The sequence below is a fragment of the Chroicocephalus ridibundus genome, chromosome Z (assembly GCF_963924245.1).
Source record: "Chroicocephalus ridibundus chromosome Z, bChrRid1.1, whole genome shotgun sequence".
Classification (NCBI taxonomy): domain Eukaryota; kingdom Metazoa; phylum Chordata; class Aves; order Charadriiformes; family Laridae; genus Chroicocephalus; species Chroicocephalus ridibundus.
In genome coordinates this window covers 1,096,560-1,114,937 of record NC_086316.1, presented here as the reverse complement: position 1 = coordinate 1,114,937, position 18,378 = coordinate 1,096,560, and positions in this window count along the sequence as shown.

The window sequence follows — 18,378 nt, the reverse complement described above, 5'->3', positions numbered from 1 at the left end:
AGCCGGGGGTGGGGAATGACACGCCCCGCCGGCTGCACCCCCCCCCCCCCCCCCCCGCCGGCTGCACCCCCGCCGGCTCCCCCAGGCTCCCCCAGGCTCCCCCAGGCTCCCCCAGGCTCCCCCAGGCTCCCCCGCCCAGGCCCTAGACACGGACCCCCGTTCCCGGGGCCTGAGGTGGAGGACCGGCAACGGCGGCCCCGGGCCTGCACAAAATGATCAGGCGTTACGTGCATATACCGGGAAACGGGCTGCCCACCGCGGTCCGGACGCACCCGCCTTGTCACGGGGGGCTTTGGTACCTCACGTCGGCCGCCGGCTTCACCTCCTGCAGCGCTGTCGCTAATTGCTGCTTTTTATACAGAATTGTTGAAGCAGCTTTCTTGCGTGAATCAGGGATAATGGAGCGTTTCTGTGGGAAACTGCCCTGCTTTACCGTCTTGTAGGTGAGGGAGCAGCCTGGCACCACGAAGCCGAGCAGCAGGGTGGTCCTCGCCCGTGGGCGCGTGAGTCGGTCTGCAGGGATCAGCGCAGCTGCCCTGTCACGGCCGTTCAGATTTCATCCATCTGACAGAATTCCTCAGGGCCTTTTCTCACCCCACAGTTTCGTAAGAAGAGGTAAGCCGGCAGCATCCGAAGGCTCCCATACACTCCACAGGAGGACCTGACGTGACAGAGTGATCAGTTTGGCACCGACCAAAGTTATAGGCCGATCGTTCTGCTGACTGCAGGTTGCCATTTAAGTTACTTGCATCCATGGAAAATATCTCATAGGCAGCTTAAAACAGTCTTACTTTTCATTTTCCCCATGCCCAGTCTTACTCCTGCTGTACCATTCATCTCAGTCAGCTAGCACCAAAAAAAACTTGTCCAGTCTTTACAAGGTTAGGATTTAAAAGCATGCTATTTAAAATGTGTTGGCTGTTATCTTCCAAAGCATGTGTTTCATGTGGCAAATTAAAATCTTGTCTTTACCTTCAAGACCGTGTTCATATCTGCCCTGGTCTGGTCTCCTGGATGCCATGTTCAGATTATAATTTACTGGTTTTGCTTCCGTCTCCACCAGGTTTGTTCTTTTTCTCCACTGGTAGTTGCTCTTCTGTGCTGTCCTGGACCAAAATGCCTTTCTGATGTATACACACATACATGTGTGTATATATATACACCGTCATACATGCATACATATATATGTACTTGTATATATACCCCCTCATACAACCCTCTTTCTTCAGGTCATTTCTCAATATATACCTGTTTAGCTGTATTTTTTTTGTGATGTTTAATTGCTGTCCAAACTATCTGAATAAAATATATAATAAGAAGAAAGCTAATGGTAAAAACCTCTTGCCCATATAATGCATAATTCTATCCATACTGTGTCCTTTCTTATTTAAGGAGGACTTAAGTGAGTCCTATAAATGTTATACCTATAGGTGTGTCTGTGCAGTGCTGTGTCGCAGTCAAGGTTTCCTGTAGATGTTTCTTTGCAAGACTGGTCCTCTGGAATGTGAATCTTAAGGTGACTGCTTTATTATATGCATAATAACCGCTCAGGGGCCAATAGGGTATGGAGAGCAGAGGTCAGTGATTTGTTCAAAACACCTCGATCTGTAGGGTCTTGAAGTTTCCACCAGGTCATCATATATGCAGCAAGTAGCAATGCAGAGTCTGTACAAAAATAAAGACAAGAAAGTAGAAGGAAAAACGTTTGAACGTGTTGAAGAGAATTCATGCTTTTGGAAGGGCAGTGCATTCATCCTCCTCTGTTCCCTTAACACATTCTGCCATTGCTCAGCCCTTCAGGAGTAGCTTTTAGCTTTTCTTCCGGTTGTATTTTTGGGATGTGTGGCGCATATAATTTTCACTATGTTTTCAAATGTCAGGTGAACAAAAAACTGAGAATAGAGCAGTCTGCTTCAGGTCCCAACTTTGAGACTTTTCCATCCCATTCCCCTTCAGTAAGCTCCCAAGCACATCACCACAGGTAGAAGGCGGCGGATCCTCTCCCCCACCAACAGCCCCAGGAAAAGCAGAGAGAACCTCACCTGTGAGACACACAGCTAGGAGCTTTGTAAAACAAGCCAAAGGTTTATAGTAGAAAAATAAACATCTTCAGCAATTGCAAAGGAAGAGCCTAATTTATGCTTGTTTCTCCCGCTTGCAGTTTTTCTTTCTGCTGTTCGTTTTCCTATGTGAGAACATGCAGAGTGTAAATAATCTTTTGCCGGGAATGAAACATTTCTGGTCATTCAGTTAACTTGGGATCTGGTCCAGCTCCTGTTATTACCGGGATCAAACTGAAAAAATACAATACGAGACTCACAAAAAAGTAATGGACATCTTACCAGGTGGATGACGGCATTGCAGCTCACTCTTTGGTGTTACAAAGCGAGGTCGCAGGCCCTATTCCTGAAAACAGACCCCAAAAGAAAACCTTGCATGCCTCCTGCAGGAGTCAATGGCCTTGTGTTCTCCGTGCTGCAGATTTTTTGGATTTTTAGGGCTTGCCTATGTAGGGAAGAACCTGTGGTCTTGCCAATGTATGAAGTTGCACCTTTTTAATTAAACGTGTGATTGCATGCTGAGCTACTTAAACCAGTGCAGCTTTGTAAGTGGACACCTTTAGGCTAATGACAGAGGTTTCACAGTAAATTGTTTCAGCTTATCTTGCAAAAGTGAGTTAAGAAATGTTGACGCAAATTGCTTTAGTGGCAAATGATAAGTGAAATAAGTTCTTCCACTGGCACAGGTAGATATGGAAGAAGGCTTTTTTCTTTCCCTCACTCATTTAAAGTGCAAATTCCATGCTCAGATGAGCTTTAACATCTGTGCAGTTTCTAGATCTTCTGATAATTAGAGTTTTTCCAAACACCATTCTGCAAGTGTCAAGGTGAGAAATCTAATTTAATCTTAAAAAGCTTAAACTATTGTTTCTTTGTGATAGTTGCTTTCTATAAGCAGAGACTAGTATCAATATATAAGGTTTGGGAGGTTTTTTGTTGCTGTTTGAAGTGGAAAAGGAGAGCATATGACCGTACTGCTTGTTTTGTATACTGTTTCCTCTTCCATAGTCTGCTTTGCCCTAGAAGAGCTTCTTGGAGAAAGGAGCTGTAAAATAAGAAGCTTGGTAACTGGGCAACGGCGTCATTCATCCCTGGCCTATTGAGGTGTGACAGAGGAGCGTATGTGCCTAGAGGAGGTAGGGGGTGTGTATGGAAAAAAACAGTTGTATTCAGAGGTGCACAATTATGCTGGTAGAAACAACCAAAGGGACTTCGGTCTTCACTGGTAAAGCCGTCCCTCACACATCCCATACCCTGGAGGCAAGGGGGAAGGTCTGGAGAGAGGAAGATTTTCCCTTAGTTGAGGAGGACCGGGTCAGAGACCACTTGGCCAAGCTGGACATTCATAAATCCATGGGCCCTGATGGGATGCACCCGCGAGTGCTGAGAGAGCTGGCAGATGTTATTGCTAGACCACTCTCCATCATCTTTGAAAAGTCATGGGGAACAGGAGAGGTGCCTGAGGACTGGAGGAAGGCTGACATCGCTCCAATCTTCAAAAAAGGCAAGAAGGAGGACCCAGGGAACTACAGACCGGTTAGTCTCACCTCTGTCCCTGGGAAGGTAATGGAGCGACTCATTCTGGATGTCGTCTCCAAACACATAGAGGAACAGGAAGTTATTGGAAGTGGTCAGCATGGATTTACCAAGGGCAAATCATGCCTGACCAATCTGATAGCTTTCTGTGATGTTATAACGGGTTGGCTGGATGAGGGGAGAGCCGTAGATGTCATCTACCTTGACCTTAGCAAGGCTTTTGACACTGTCTCCCACAACATCCTCATTAGGAAGCTGAGGAAGTATGGGCTAGATGAGGTGACAGTGAGGTGGATCGAGAGCTGGCTGTGCGACAGAGCTCAGAGGGTTGTGATCAGCGGCACAGAGTCCAGTTGGAGGCCTGTAACGAGTGGTGTCCCTCAGGGGTCAATACTTGGACCAATTTTGTTCAGTATATTCATTAATGACCTGGATGAGGGGACAGAGTGTATCCTCAGCAAGTTTGCTGATGATACCAAGCTGGGAGGGGTGGCCGACACTCCAGAGGGCCGTGCTGCCATCCAGCGTGACCTGGACAGACTGGAGAGCTGGGCAGAGAAGAACCAAATGAGGTTCAACAAAAGCAAGTGTAGGGTCCTGCACCTGGGGAGGAAGAATGCCAAACACGAGTATATGTTAGGGGCGGACATGCTGGGAAGCAGGTCTGAGGAGAAGGACCTGGGGGTCCTGGTAGACAGCAAATTATCCATGAGCCAGCAGTGTGCCCTTGTCGCCAAGAAGGCCAATGGCGTCCTGGGCTGCATAGGGAAGACTGTGGCCAGTAGGTCGAGGGAGGTCATTCTCCCCCTCTACTCTGCACTGGTGAGGCCACAGCTGGAATACTGTGTCCAGTTTTGGGCTCCCCAGTTCAAGAGGGACAGGGAACTACTGGAGCGAGTCCAGCGTAGGGCACCTAAGATGACTGAGGGACTGGAGCACCTCCCTTATGAGGAAAGGCTGAAAGAGCTGGGACTCTTTAGCCTGGAGAAGAGAAGGTTGAGGGGGGACCTGATTAATGTTTACAAGTACCTAAAGGGTGGGTTTAAGGAGGACGGAGCCAGGCTCTTTTCAGTGGTTCCCAGTGACAGGACAAGGGGCAATGGGCACAAGCTGGAACATAGGAAGTTCCGTTCAAATACACGGAAAAACTTCTTTACGGTGAGGGTGACAGAGCACTGGAACAGGCTGCCCAGGGAGGGTGCGGAGTCCCCTTCTCTGGAGATTTTCAAGACCCGCCTGGCTGCAGCCCTGAGGGATGTGCTTTAGGCAACCCTGCTTTGGCAGGGGAGTGGGACTAGATGATCTCTAGAGGTCCCGTCCAACTCTGAAGATTCCATGATTCCGTGAAACAACAGATAAAAGCAGAGTCTTTTCGTTCCTTCTACTGCTTTTCCTGTATTTCATTCCCTACAAAAAGGAGCAAAAGTACTTTGCAGGTTTTTAGCACTGTAGTGCATTTATATGCACAAACAAAATCGAAAAGCAAGCGTTAGCAATAATTTTAAAGCATATGGCATGTTAATTTGCACGCTACTGTGGTACGTGGTTTAGTTGACATATGGTACAAATCAGGCTATCGTTCCTGTGATGCCATTGCTGAAAATCAGCATTGCTTTGCTCTGTGCTCAGGAGGGGAGGAAGGAGATGGCTATGCTTTGGAAACGCTTTGTTTCTGGCAAGGTTCATCTGCAGCCCTGCGCTGGCGAGCAGAGGGCTCAGCACCCCTGAAGTGCCACTGCCCTGCCACTGCAAGAGAGCGGAGCACCAGGAAGACGGGGCGGGTTGGTAGTTGCCTGATGAAGGCGACTAATTGCAAAGGACTTTCACAGCTACAGGTTTCTGGCGTGATCTTCCTCTCACTAATGTCAACAGCAGGAGGTCCGTACGCTGCTGCTCAGTAGGATCAGATCTCACAGGTGGTTGCTGTGACCCAGCTTGTGGGGTTTGGGGTTTTTCTTTTTTTAAGCTTGGTAATTGATGGTACTAAGCCAAAGTTCATATGGCTTCAGTCCTGCACGCTCTTATTGTGATGAAAAGTCAAACCAAGTTCTTAGGGCTAGCTCTTCCTCTAATGAACACGCTTAAAAAAAAATAAAGTAGCCAGTGTTCAGGGAGAACATTTACTGCTACAAAACAGCCAATTGCATTATCTGTTCCTTTAATGCACTGTGAGCTCTTCGTGGGCTCTCAACGGAGGCTGCAGTGATAATTCATGCTGCTGGAGGGGTGGTGAATGATGTGGACGTATTTTGTGGTCTGCCAAGAAAAAAATCTCCTTTTCCTCATTATACAGGTTAAAAATACACATACACAGATAGTGGAAACAAAATGTTTAGATGTACCTAAGAAATGGCTGTGCTTAGTTTTTGGTAGTCTTCGCTAGTGAATTACTTATAAGAACGTCAAAACGTTGCTTTAAAATTCAGTGCAGTATTGACTTTTTAATCTACTTAACCACTTATGTGGTTCTTGCACTGCGTTCATAAAATGTCAGTGTAAGTTAGTGAAATACTGTCTATTATACAAGCTATGCCAAATTGCCTATTATACAGTCTCTGTTTTCATGGCTAACACTGTAATCGCTAATCCATGTTCTACATGGGATCGTTCACTGCTGCAACAAAGTGAAACCTTCCCATCCCTTCTCATGAACCCCATAACGTACAGGGATCATACAGGGTCCAGGCGCATAATTCCTTTGCAGTCCTAGTCCTTTGTACAGCTGCCATCTACATCTGCATAGTGCCAAGGTTGAGCTTGCATAATTTCTGGTTTGTAGGTTATTTTTACTACTACTTACTGGCTGTGTGAGACTGAGAGGCGTATCATTCTCAAATCGCCCGAACAGATTATGTAGGTATTTTATTGGTCTGTACAAGGCACGGGGAAGATCAAGAAGCATTTAGAAAGTAGAATTATTTTACTTAACCTCTATGCAGTTTTAAACTAATGGCTGTTTACCATCAGTCCTGAAGCTGCACTTGTGCCTGCATGTGTTTGTGTGTGTATATATATATATATATACACACACAGATATATATATGGTATTTAATTCTGTGGCATATATATCAAAGCATAGGCAAGATTTCTGTTTTCAAAAGGCTGCTGAAAAATTTACAAGAACAGAAAAATGTTTTGTCTTGACCTAAATCTACTAGACATCACTGTTACTTTTTCCCCTGAAATTCAGCAGAAATCGTGAAACAGAAATATATCTGCACAATGTATGCTGCAGTTGTTCTTGACTCCTGCGATCTTTCCTGCCATGAAATACAATCCTTTCTTTATCCTGCTTAACTTAAAAAATAAAATCATAATGTAGGCAAAGAATTAGTTGGATATATGCTGCCTGCATACCGGCAACGTGCCATGCAGGCGTGGTAACTGCTGGGAAGCATCCGGCATGGCATGCTGCCTTTGTTTTGGCCGAAGTTGCATGGCTGTGATGCGTTTTAAATTCCTCTGGATAATGTGAAGTTGCTAAGGTAACTGAGATTTGAATGAAGAAGTAGGAGAACCAAACAGTAATTCATTTGGCTGAAGGACATTATCCACTTCTCTAATCAGGTATACACAAACGTAGTCATGTCATGACAATCTGACATTTCTGAAGCAAATGCTGTAGTTTTATTAATGAGTGGCTTCAGATGCAAAAGGATGAATGCGTGTGCTTCTCTGAAATTGTCTAGCGATTTTTAACCAAATTATTGCTTATTATAAGATAGCAAGGGTAACAGTGACATAATTTATTCTGAATACAGCTGAGACAGAATGAAACTGTGGTTTGGGTTTATGTTAAGAGGTGAATAAAATGACAGGGTTGTTCGTAGAAAGAGATGTAGGATTTTTTGTTGGTGGTGGTGCTCTGTTTTAGATAAGTTTTAGGCCATGGTCCCAAAAGAGCATTCCTGCTGATCGTTCAGTACGCATGTAAGAGTTTGCAGGATGAAAGGTAAACTAAAATCATGTATGTCTAAAGCAGAAGCGTTACCAAGTACTTTCTCTCTGATGTGAGAATTTAGGAGTCTAAGTAAAGTGGTGTTCTTAATGTTAACACGCTGTTTCTCCCCAAGTCTTGTTCATTTTCTTGGTCAGTCACGAAGGCATGGAATTTGTGCCCCTGTCTGAAGTACACAGAGGGTGAAGGTGTTCTTAGTCGGTAAAATAGCCATGTTTTTTGCTTCATGGTCAAAGAAATGGTCCAAGGCCACAGGGGATGCTTTGGACACCGTCACAGGAGCTGGTTGCTCTTCACGCTATCGTCATTGTGTCTCATCCCACGTGCATCCCCCTGCTTCAGCTCCTGGTCCTGAATTGAGCAGGTGTTGCGGAGGGACCTGCCCATGGCACGAGGGGCTCTGTGCTGCCGGAATGCCATCATCAGCGGGTCGGTACCTGAGAACAAAGCTGTTGTCAGGCGGGTTTCCCATGCCTGAAGTCCGCCTGGCTCATTAACCGCAGGTTGCAAAGCGCCCTCTTTTGTCCCTCTGTTCCTCCCTGGAAAGCGTGAGTTTTGCCCAGAATTCGATTTTTAAAGCAGTCCTGCCTGGGCTGGGGTCATTTTCCCCTGTTTCTCAAAGAGAAGGAGGTCAGTCCTCTGTGTCCCTCCCTGCTTTCTGGGCACGGTGCTGCTTCAGGAGGACTGGAGCATCGCTTCAGAGCAGGCAGACATATAGGAGAGGGTTCTCGCTCTGTGCAGCTGCAATGGGAAGAAGAGTTTATATACCACACTCTGTGGTTTAGAAACCTTGCGCATTTCTAATGAAAATTCGTCTCATTTAGTACATTAATTGCTGTCAAAATAAGTATAATTTAAACTGGCGTATGCCAGTCCTAGAGGTTTGCACCAGTTCATCCAAATTCATCCGTAGCCCGTGGCTCTCTGTAATACTACATCGGATCCTAGGAAGCCTCGCGCTGAACCAAAACTGCTTTGTCTCCCTGGTGAAATGCACTAAAACTAAACGTAAAATCACTGTGACGATCTGTGAGAAATCAAATCTGGAAGCTGTGTAGGAAAATGTTGTTTTCTTTCTGTAGGGTAGCAGGCTCGGGTGTCCAGCAGCCAGTGTCGAGCCAGTGCCAGCCTGGTGCGGTGTCTGCTGGCCCTATGTCGTGGTTTTGGACAAATTGGCCATTGGCCGGCGACAAATGCACCCCCCCAACGTCTCGCGTATGGAGAGGAAGAGGAGAGATAAAGAGATTTACGAGTTTAGAAGAAAGTAAACCACTTTAATGTGATATTAATAATAAAATAAAAAGGAAATAATGAAATAGATACAGCAGATACAAAGCCGTACCAGGCTCCCAGGATGCCGTCACCGGCAGGCACTGGGGAAGTCCCAGACTGGACTCGGCGACGGGTGGGAGCTGGATTCCAGAGCCGGAGCCGGGAGCACGCGGGTGGGGATCCCAGGCCGACGAACAGACAGGGCCCTGCTGGGACGCTGCCCATTGAAGAGAGCGAGCTGACCCTTTGATCCCTCAGCTTTCACACTGAGCATGGGACAGGTGGGCTGGAATACCCTGTTGGCCGGTTTGGGGTCCCCTGTCCCGTCCGCTCCTCCCCTCCCCGCAGGTGGGACCCCTCTGCGCTTTTCCGCTTCCCACCCTCCAACGGGGCAAATAACGAAATGAGCTGAGCTTGGGTGTTACGGCAGTAAGTATAAGCAAGAGCCTCCCTGCGTGCCGCTCCTCGGCACAAGCTGCAAACGTTGGTCTTATCGCGCCGAGAACGAACCGTTTTCGGCACAACGTGCTGTTAATTTCAGAGTGAGAAGAGGCCTAGCTCAGAAGTAAAATGACTGAACGCACAGTTGGTTTGGTTTTACCTCAAACCAGGACACCCCGTGTCCGTACGGTGGTGCCAGCACTTGCACAGGGAGGAAAAGTGAACAATACAAATTGCTGAGTACAAACTGGCCCGTGCTCTGAAATTATCTAGTGATTTTTAACTAAATTGTTGCTTAATATTAGATGGAAGGGAAAGCACGGGGATAGCACTGCTCCAGGCTGAGCGGTGAGAATGCTGCGAATACTGGGTTTGTGTTTTCTTGATTGTATTTCTGCTTAGCCCAGACTGAGTTTATCGGGTCGGCTTGTGCACGAACACAGCGGCGTGGCTACGAGGGAGTGCAGAGCCGTGGGCCACCCTACCTGCTAGGGATGGGCCCACCTTACAACCGCCTCACGTCCTCTGTCTTGCAAACAGCTCTGATCATCTTCCCGATGTCTCTGGCTCCAGACTGAAAAAATAGGCATAAAACTAAATCAGCAGCTGACTTGTTATTTCATGAAAAGTGGTAGGGAGGACAGACCTAAATTTTCAGTTCCATTCACTTTAAAAATATGAGTAATAATCTGTAATACTCTTGGTTTCTCTCATGAATGAACTTTTTGTGGTTATGCTTTCTGTAAATAGCCAAGTGCAAGGCACATGTTATTAGAAGAAAATAAACATGGCTCTTGCTTTCTCTTCTTGCTCTTGGCTTTAGAGGTGAAAAGAGAGTATAATAGTGTAATTTTCCCAAAATGGGGAAAATAGGAGTGTGATAGTGAACTGTAAGAAGTAAAACTTTTTTCCTTGTGAGAATGACACCAGATTTATAAATTTTTCTCTGTATTTGGAGCTTACAGACCAGTAAAAGCTTCCAGATTTCTTGAACGGTCTTTTTATATCACTGTTTATCACACTTCACGTCGAGTATCTTTTGTTTCATTGCTTGAATACAACGTGGAAAATTATGAAGGATGTTTTGTTCTGCACTACTTTTGCGTGGTCTGAAACACACCAGCCTTGATGTGCTTTCTTACGGAGGAGTTCAGCTGCTAAACTTGCTCCTTGTTAAAATACACGGTTGAGTACTTGTAGTTTTAGTCCTTATTGTAATTTTATTCTATAAATAGAAGTACAGCCTCTTTGCAATATAATACATGTCTTGTATGCCTCTGTTATGCTGGAGAATCATTAAACCAATTAGAGACATGTTTTTCCTGACTATAATTTCTTTAAGACTTGCAACCTGTAATTTATATGTAACTTAGTATGTAGGAAGACATTTGGGTTTTTGCTTTTCTTTCCCTGCACCATGCTTAAAATTGTCCCAGACGTTTAGATACAGCTCTTGAAATAGGGATGTGCAGCGCTGGGTTTCTTCACAAAATAGCACTGTTAACTGCTGTAGTAATAAGATTTGTTTACCATATTTGCTAGAAATAGTCACCGTCACCATTCAGATGCCTTCAGCTCTGTCAAAATACCACAGTTACTGTAATTTTGACAATTAGAATTGTGCGTCCCACTTTGCTATTGTTTATACTATCAGGTAATCAGTAGCTCGTCACCCTTTCCTATTTCACATTGCGCTGTTTAAAATGTTTCTTTTTTTTTCTTTCTTGTATTTTAAACTAGCTTTTCTTTTTCCTTTTTTTTTTTAATCTTCTTTTAATTGTAAGCTTGGAGTTTTTTCTACTTTGTTGAAGGGAAGTTTAAATTTTGATATAGGCTGGAACTGCTGAAACCAGCTTATTTATGTTCAGTGGGTTTGGGTTTACATTTGCTCTGTAAAGCTTTTTCATTCATCGAGAAAGTTAAGTACGACTTGGAATGTTCGCCTCCCGCATTACTTTCCAGTCCTTAAATTTCTGTCATGCATTTGAAATGAAGACATGGGTTTTGGTGGAAAAATCAGGTGTTTCACTTGATTACAGTGCACTGTATAAATAATAAAGAAATAAATACATAAATGACTGCACTCAAGAAAGGAAGGGAAAAGGTGCCATGTACCAATACCATTGTCATTTGCTGTTGGACTGAAATTCTGATTCCACTTAAACTGTCGGAAAAGCTGCCGTTGACTGCAGAGGAACCATGGCAAAAGGAAAATAAAACCAGCTCTCTTCACTCTGATCCTTTCTCCTCACACCCCAGACCCACTGGAAGAATGCTTTCTGGCTCAGACTGAAGCAGAAGCAAAGGCCATTTAGTTTCATGACAAAAGCGAACAAAATGAAAACACCAAATTGGGGAGTAGGGTTTCAGTGATGCTTAATGTGAAGAAAAACTGGCTTTTGACTAGGAGCTGGTAGATGCCACAATTGTACAAGTATGTCATGGCAAAAAGAGCGGGGCTTTGTTCCTCTCCTGGCAGTGACTTGCAAGGAACATAATTGCTTGGCACCTAATACTGATGTACCTACCTTTGCGGTGTCTTGAATTACTCTAATGGAAGATACTCTGTAAATGCAAAAATACAATTACTATAACATGTCTGCCTTACTATGAAGCTAAACGGGAGAACAAGAGGTTGGGATTAACTGTATTGTTGTGCTTTACAGTAATTAATTTATCCTTAATCCTGAAAAGCCTTTCACATACAATTTGTCATTTCTGGGAGCAGTTTCGTTGCTGGAAAGCTGTTGAACGTGAGGTCTGGATTGTGACTAATTAGTAATTAGTTCTCCAGATAATGTGAGGTGATCACAAAGAATTGGCCCGCATTCAGAAAGGGACTTTTCTGGCAATAGTATTACTCCTGAGTGCCGTGTGTTGCCCAGGTGCTGTGTGTGCTGGAGCAGGGGGGCTGTTCCAGAGGGGAGGACCATGGAATGGCCTGAGGTTTTATTTTGCAAATAATTCCAAGAAATTCCAATTCCAAGAAAGCGCATGAACCCTTTTCCATTAAGGTATAAGCTGTGCCTTTGAGACCACTCTGCAGCTTGCGCTGCTGGACGTCATTGCTGCAGTGCTGTGGGAACTGAAAAGCAGCTTCTTGGGGAATTGCCAAAATGAGCAGAGTAGGGAAATTAATAAGCGTCTGCCACTGGGTCGCCCTGTCTGCTGGCCCTTCTTTCGTATCCTCAGGCAAACTCCATCGCACTGACATCGTCCCCACAACTACACTGGGCCACTGCCTTAGAAGGGCCTTGTCAGAAAAGTCAAGCTTGCAGGCTCCCACTTAAGAGTCACCATATATATAAACATATATGTGTGTGTGTGTGTGTGTGTGTGTGTGTATGTATATATGCCTTCTATTTCCAGGACACCCGTGGAATAAATCTTGCAGCTTTGGTTGCCTAGTAGGTCCCTGTGGCATCTCATTAGCATCTTTCTAAGTCACTTATTGTCATCAAAACCCTTAATGACTTTGCTCAGGATTTCATTAAGTTAGAGGCAAATCTAATTAGCGGCTTGGTGTTAGCCAGAAGGGCTCTGTAGGGCTTTCTCTGGACCGAAGACTTTAGTGACGAGACGAAATTGGTGTCCCCACCTTTCAAGGACACGTGGCACACCGGGGGCAGAAGCCCTCCCGCGCTGTCCAGAGGGACCCTGGCAGCAGCCCCGGTTCCCAGAAGTTCCTCCGGCTGCTCCCGGTGCCTCCTGCAGGCACCGACAGCCCCATTTCTCCATTTGAAGCTTTTCAGTGTGGGACAGAGACTCTCCAGCCCACTCATGGGAGCAGATGTGCAACTGATCTCCTTCTAGCTCATTCTTCGGAGAAGGCAGGGCTTCAAATGCCAGGAACTGCTCTTTTTTTTAAAATTTGAGTGGTTTTTTGTGCAAGTATTTTTTTGTCTCTGTGTAGCATTATCTTGCTCCTACCACCATATAATCTCCCTATAATAAATTTTCCTTTCTGGATACCTTTCAGCTGCTCCTAGAACAGCTGAACTCCTTTGTCCTGGCCCGGACTGCTCTGAAACGGTTTGGTGATGTCCACATTGCTGGAGAAAAGTCACCTTTTGCTGGCTAAATGCGAACTGAAGTGTGTGAAGCTGCAAAGTACAACCCCATGTTATTAATTACAAGAGCAGATATATACATATACAGACACCTAATGAAGTTTTACCTGAAAAACATGGTGGAAACATGAATTATCAGTCACCTCCCTTGGCCAGCACGTTGCTTGTGCCTCTGGATGGTGTGACTGCGTGGTCATCCAAGTCAGCTCACCAACCCTGTCGACAACTTACCTTTCCAAAAAGTGCTTGTTTTCACTTGGGCCAGGAAGCTGAGTTGGGTGACCGTGTGGGTAGATGGTTGGTAATGCAGTCACGGGCAGAAAGGGTGGAATTCACAGCTGGAGTCTGAACAGAAAAACACCTCCAGCCCTTTTGCTAAAAGCCCTTGTTTGGGTTGGTTGAGGTACGGGACAAATCTCACTCACAGAAAGAAGCAGGTGAGAACAATAGTTACAATGCTCGATGTGAAAGCAGCACGGGATAAATGAGATTGAGCATTTGTCCTTTCTCCCGTGGTGTCACTTCACTTTCTCTTCCTTGCGTTGTTGCTCTGTATTGCAGCCGATGAGCTTCCAGGCTTAATGCACTTGCGATCCAGCGTTAGAGCTTTTGCAGAGCCCTCTAGATCTTTGTACGCGAAAGGACTAACCTGAGTGTCTGTGGGAGCATAAGAAGACTAAAACTACAGGTTGGTGTGAGCAGACACACAGGCTTTGGACGAGTACACTTGCTTCAGGGAGCTACGCTTGCATGAGAGAGTCATGGCAAGAGATGGGGTAGAGACAACAACGTGTAAGTCCCACGTTGCTGAGTCTGGGTGCAATACAGTCGCTGAACCAGAGAGGCTTATGAGCCAAAGCCTTTTCTGATGCTCTAGCGAGCTTGCATCTAGCTAATCACTGACAATTGCACCAATAGGGACTAGGTTAACAGGAGAGAACACCCCAAAATTTGGTATTGCTCCCCAGAAGTATGCATTTGACGCACAGCTGGTGTGCACTGGTTATCTGTTCCACTGACCACTTCTGCAAGATCCCCTGGAAAACATCTGGTGCAAACAGTTTCAGAGGGTGTTTGAGATATTCTGACAGATGGCTGGCTGTAGCCAAAGTGCGACCGTTGCTTTGGAATGCCATCCTTAAGGTTTCCCTAGGGCCTTGCATAGGGTTGAGACCACCAGGCACATAGGAGACGCTGTGGGAGCTGCTCACAAGGAGACAAAGGTGGTTCCTACTCTGTGCTGGGTTGGGACTGCGCTGGCTGTGCGCCTGGGTCTCCTGGGTGAGCCGTCGAGGTTGAAAGGAGCTCGTTCCCACAGTGGGGGTGAGCTTTGCCCAACAGTCCCCACTGATCTCATGGCACGACCCCGTCCAAACTACTCATGGGCTCCACAAAGCTCAGGAGCCTGCCAACCCACCAAACTGTAGCAGGCTCTAGGTAGACATCTAGGTTTCTAGGCAAACCTCTGCACCTCTTCCAGGGAATACCAACCTCGATGCAGTTACGGTGACAACAGTCAGTGGCTTGCAAGCCCACCACCGTTTGATTGCTTGCAGTAGTTTCAGACAGTTTCTATTGACAAGGCATGGCCTTCACAGCTGTAGGAAATGTCTTTCTTTTGGCTCAGGCTTTGTAAGATTAATTGCAGTGAAATTCTTTCAAGGAGAGGGCTGAAGTGTGAGACTGATTCAGCAAAACATGGCAATGTTTTTAATAACGGCAGTGGTTTTTCTCTAGAAAATTCAGTCATCTGGATGCTCAGACTCTCAAAACTGCCAGCTATTTATTAGTATTTTTAACAGCTAAGTCCTTTTTGGAGTTATGAAGTCTTCCATTAACGGTAGAGAGTGTTTAGCACATTGTGATCTCATGATGATGATAAATACAAATATAGGTTTAATTAAAAAAGATGGCCATCATTTGCGAATACGGGAAATAATATGATTATGAACCTTCAAACTGTAAAGTCCTGGTTTTGGGACCTGGTGCACAGCCACAGCTGAGTGGAGTCAAAATAGCTGTTCCTTGGAGATCTGCAACAGCTTCCGCACCCCTTTGTGGATGCTCCTCGGTGGAGCTTGCAGCGGTGGTGTTACAAGGAAGGTCCTGCCTGGCTATTTCTAGGCTGAGCCTTAGTTTGAGTGTGAAAACATCCGAGTGTTAGACCAAGTCTTTCTTCTAGTTTTGGCCGCTAGATTACAGGGTGCTTTGGTAGCAAATTATAAACCAGTTATTAATGATGTTCCGGTTAGCAGGTCGAAGGTTAAAGTATTCATTCCTTGATGTTTTAAATAAATTCAAATAACACATCAGGTAACAGAGGTGGAACTGAACATTGCAACGAGCTGGCAAATGAGACACCTCTGAATATCCACAGCCTTAGGGAATGTCATCTCTCCTTGTACAAGTGAGAGCTTGGCCCCTCTGCCCCTTCACTCTGAGCCAGGGAGGAGGAACCTCCTCTGCCCCACCAACCCACGCGTGCACAAACCTACCATGTCCCGTGGTGCCCACACATCTTGGGTCATGAATTCTCTGGTCTCTGTGCAGGGATGAGTAGCAAATACCCCAATTTCCAGCCTTTTGTCTTTGTTTCCTCTATAACCTATACTAAAATCCATGGACACATATTTGTACCTTTTCAAATGAAAGACCATCACGATTTACTCAGGTGTGTCCAGCCCCAACAAACGGATGCTGGTTCTGGAACAAAGTCCAGCTGTGAAACAGTTAACATTACTGCCAATTAAGCGGTCGTGATTAGGCTTGAGAGCTTAGATCCCACGTATGGGAGAAATCCACACAATTTGCCGCTGTTGTTTCAATCCGTTGGGTTGCCAGATGAAAAGACAACAGTCCTTTAGACTGCATTGCCCTCAGGGACGGACTCGGGTGCTGGAGGCGAAGGGCTTCCAGAGGAAAGTTGCCCAAATATCCACGGCAGGGCTGGCAGACAAAGGCCGTTTTCCCAGCGGCCGGTCCAGTAATGTCACATTATTACGGCTTGGTTTGAGGTATTGGAGAATTTTTATGGCTCACCACTGGGGATGGCTGAGGGCTATTGTATTTGCAGCTCTGGGCTGAGGGATTATTGAACTAACACTGTCCCAGCAGGTCATGGACCGTAGCCCACAGTTTTTGCACCCAAAAGACAAGAAAAATAAATTATTTTTTTTATTATATTTTTTTTTGATTGGAAGGATGGTAGATTATTTTGCAGATGTGCTGCTACCTCTCCCATGAAGTAAGATAGACTTAGAAAATAAATCAGTTCTTTACCTCTTTAGCCAGCCATGGGCTGATGCCCAGGCAGCACCCCCCAGCTCAGACCCACGTTCTCATGGAGGATGGCGTTGTGGGAGCCGGTCCAGGGGCGTGAGTTCACTCCGTACGCGCATCTCTCTCTTTCTGTGATAGGTGACAGAGATCAGTGTGGCTGAGGGTTGCTTTGGTTCAGTGTAAAGGTGAGGCCTCGTCATCTAACTGGCAGTTCAAAACTTACAAATTAGAAGTAAGCAAATGTGCTGAATATACTAGAAAAAAATCAGATTATCCAGCAGCATAAGCATACAGGAATGAATTCCCAAACACCCTGTCTCCCAGAGGATAATATTATACCGTTATTATGTTATTTCTTGTTATTAAATCTGGAAACCCAGATCTACAGCTGCAGATCTGCCACGGTGTCTGTCCCTTCTGCTGGGATACTCGCAGCTCTGTAGTTAAAGTTGTCCGTATGGCTAAAACTCTCCCGTCCAAGAGCGAAGGACTTTTTCCATCCGTGAGGATGCCACTGGCTGGGCCGTCTCCTCCCCAGCCCCCGTGCGGAGTCTGCGGGGCGCTGGGAGGCACTGGAGGGCTGTGGGGGGAAGGGTGCAGGGTCATGGTGCAGGGAGACCCCTTGGTCTCAGCGAGGATGGGTGGTGGGAGAGCAGCTGGGTGGGTGCCTGGCAGCCCGGGCTGGTGGCCGTGAGCGGGGACAGCCCTGGCACAGGGACCACTGCTCTTGGCTGGTGGGTGGGATGCAGGTGCAGCATCCCTGACTCCTGGCCGCTCCCCTGCCCTCCGCCTCCTCCTGCTCCTGCTGTGCCTCCTGGCGTGCTCGTAAGTCCGGTAACAATCTCTGCATTTCTCCCCCGCCATTCCCTCCCATCCCCTTGAAGTGCCAAGGCAAATGGCTGCATGTGCCGTCTGTGTGTACCTGTTACGGTTTGAGAGACCCACAACAATTTATTGTTGTTTAGACAATTATCTCTCACCTGATGACCCCTGCCCACCTGGGAAGGGGAATCAGAGAAAAAAAGGAAACCTGAGGGTTGAAATATAAATAGATTGAATAGGATAAAACTAAATAATTAACATTAATAACACTAAAGAACCAGTACTGATCCCGACACCAATGTAAAACACCCCAGAACTATACGCGGCCCACTCTGCCATCGGGAGCCGTGTGCTCCCCGCAGGGACAGCCAGTGTGGGACCCTGCCAGCGCTGCAGCTGCGGGAGGAAGGGAAGGGCTCAGGGCTCCGGCACTGGGGCGAGGAGTGCGCAGGACGGCAGCCAGCACGGGAGAGAGGGAGGGAGAGGGGGTCCTCAGCAAACTTTCTAATTTCTGTTGGATGTGCCGTTCATGGTAGGAAATAACCCTGTTGGCAGCCTGGATCGAGTGCCCGGGTCTCGCTCCTCCTCATCCCCGCACCTGGGGAGCTTGAAAACACGGAGACCTTGAATCCCACATAGCCTCGCTGGCTGTAAAGTAAATATTTTCCCAAATTCTGATACTACGGTCTTCTAAAATTGCAGTTTTCCCAAGCATTAGTCCTGTGTTGCTCAAACCTGGACAGTACCTTGTGTTCCTGCGTGCATATGTCATGTACCATAACCCGTAACGTGCTCCACTGACTTACAAATGGGTTCCTAAGGGGTGCACTGCAGCCGTGTCTCCTGTGCACATCGCTGGTGGTGTGAGTGCGGGATGTGTGAGTAATGGCTGGGAGGAGAGGGGTCTGCATTAGCACACACAGAACAAATGAGCAAATTG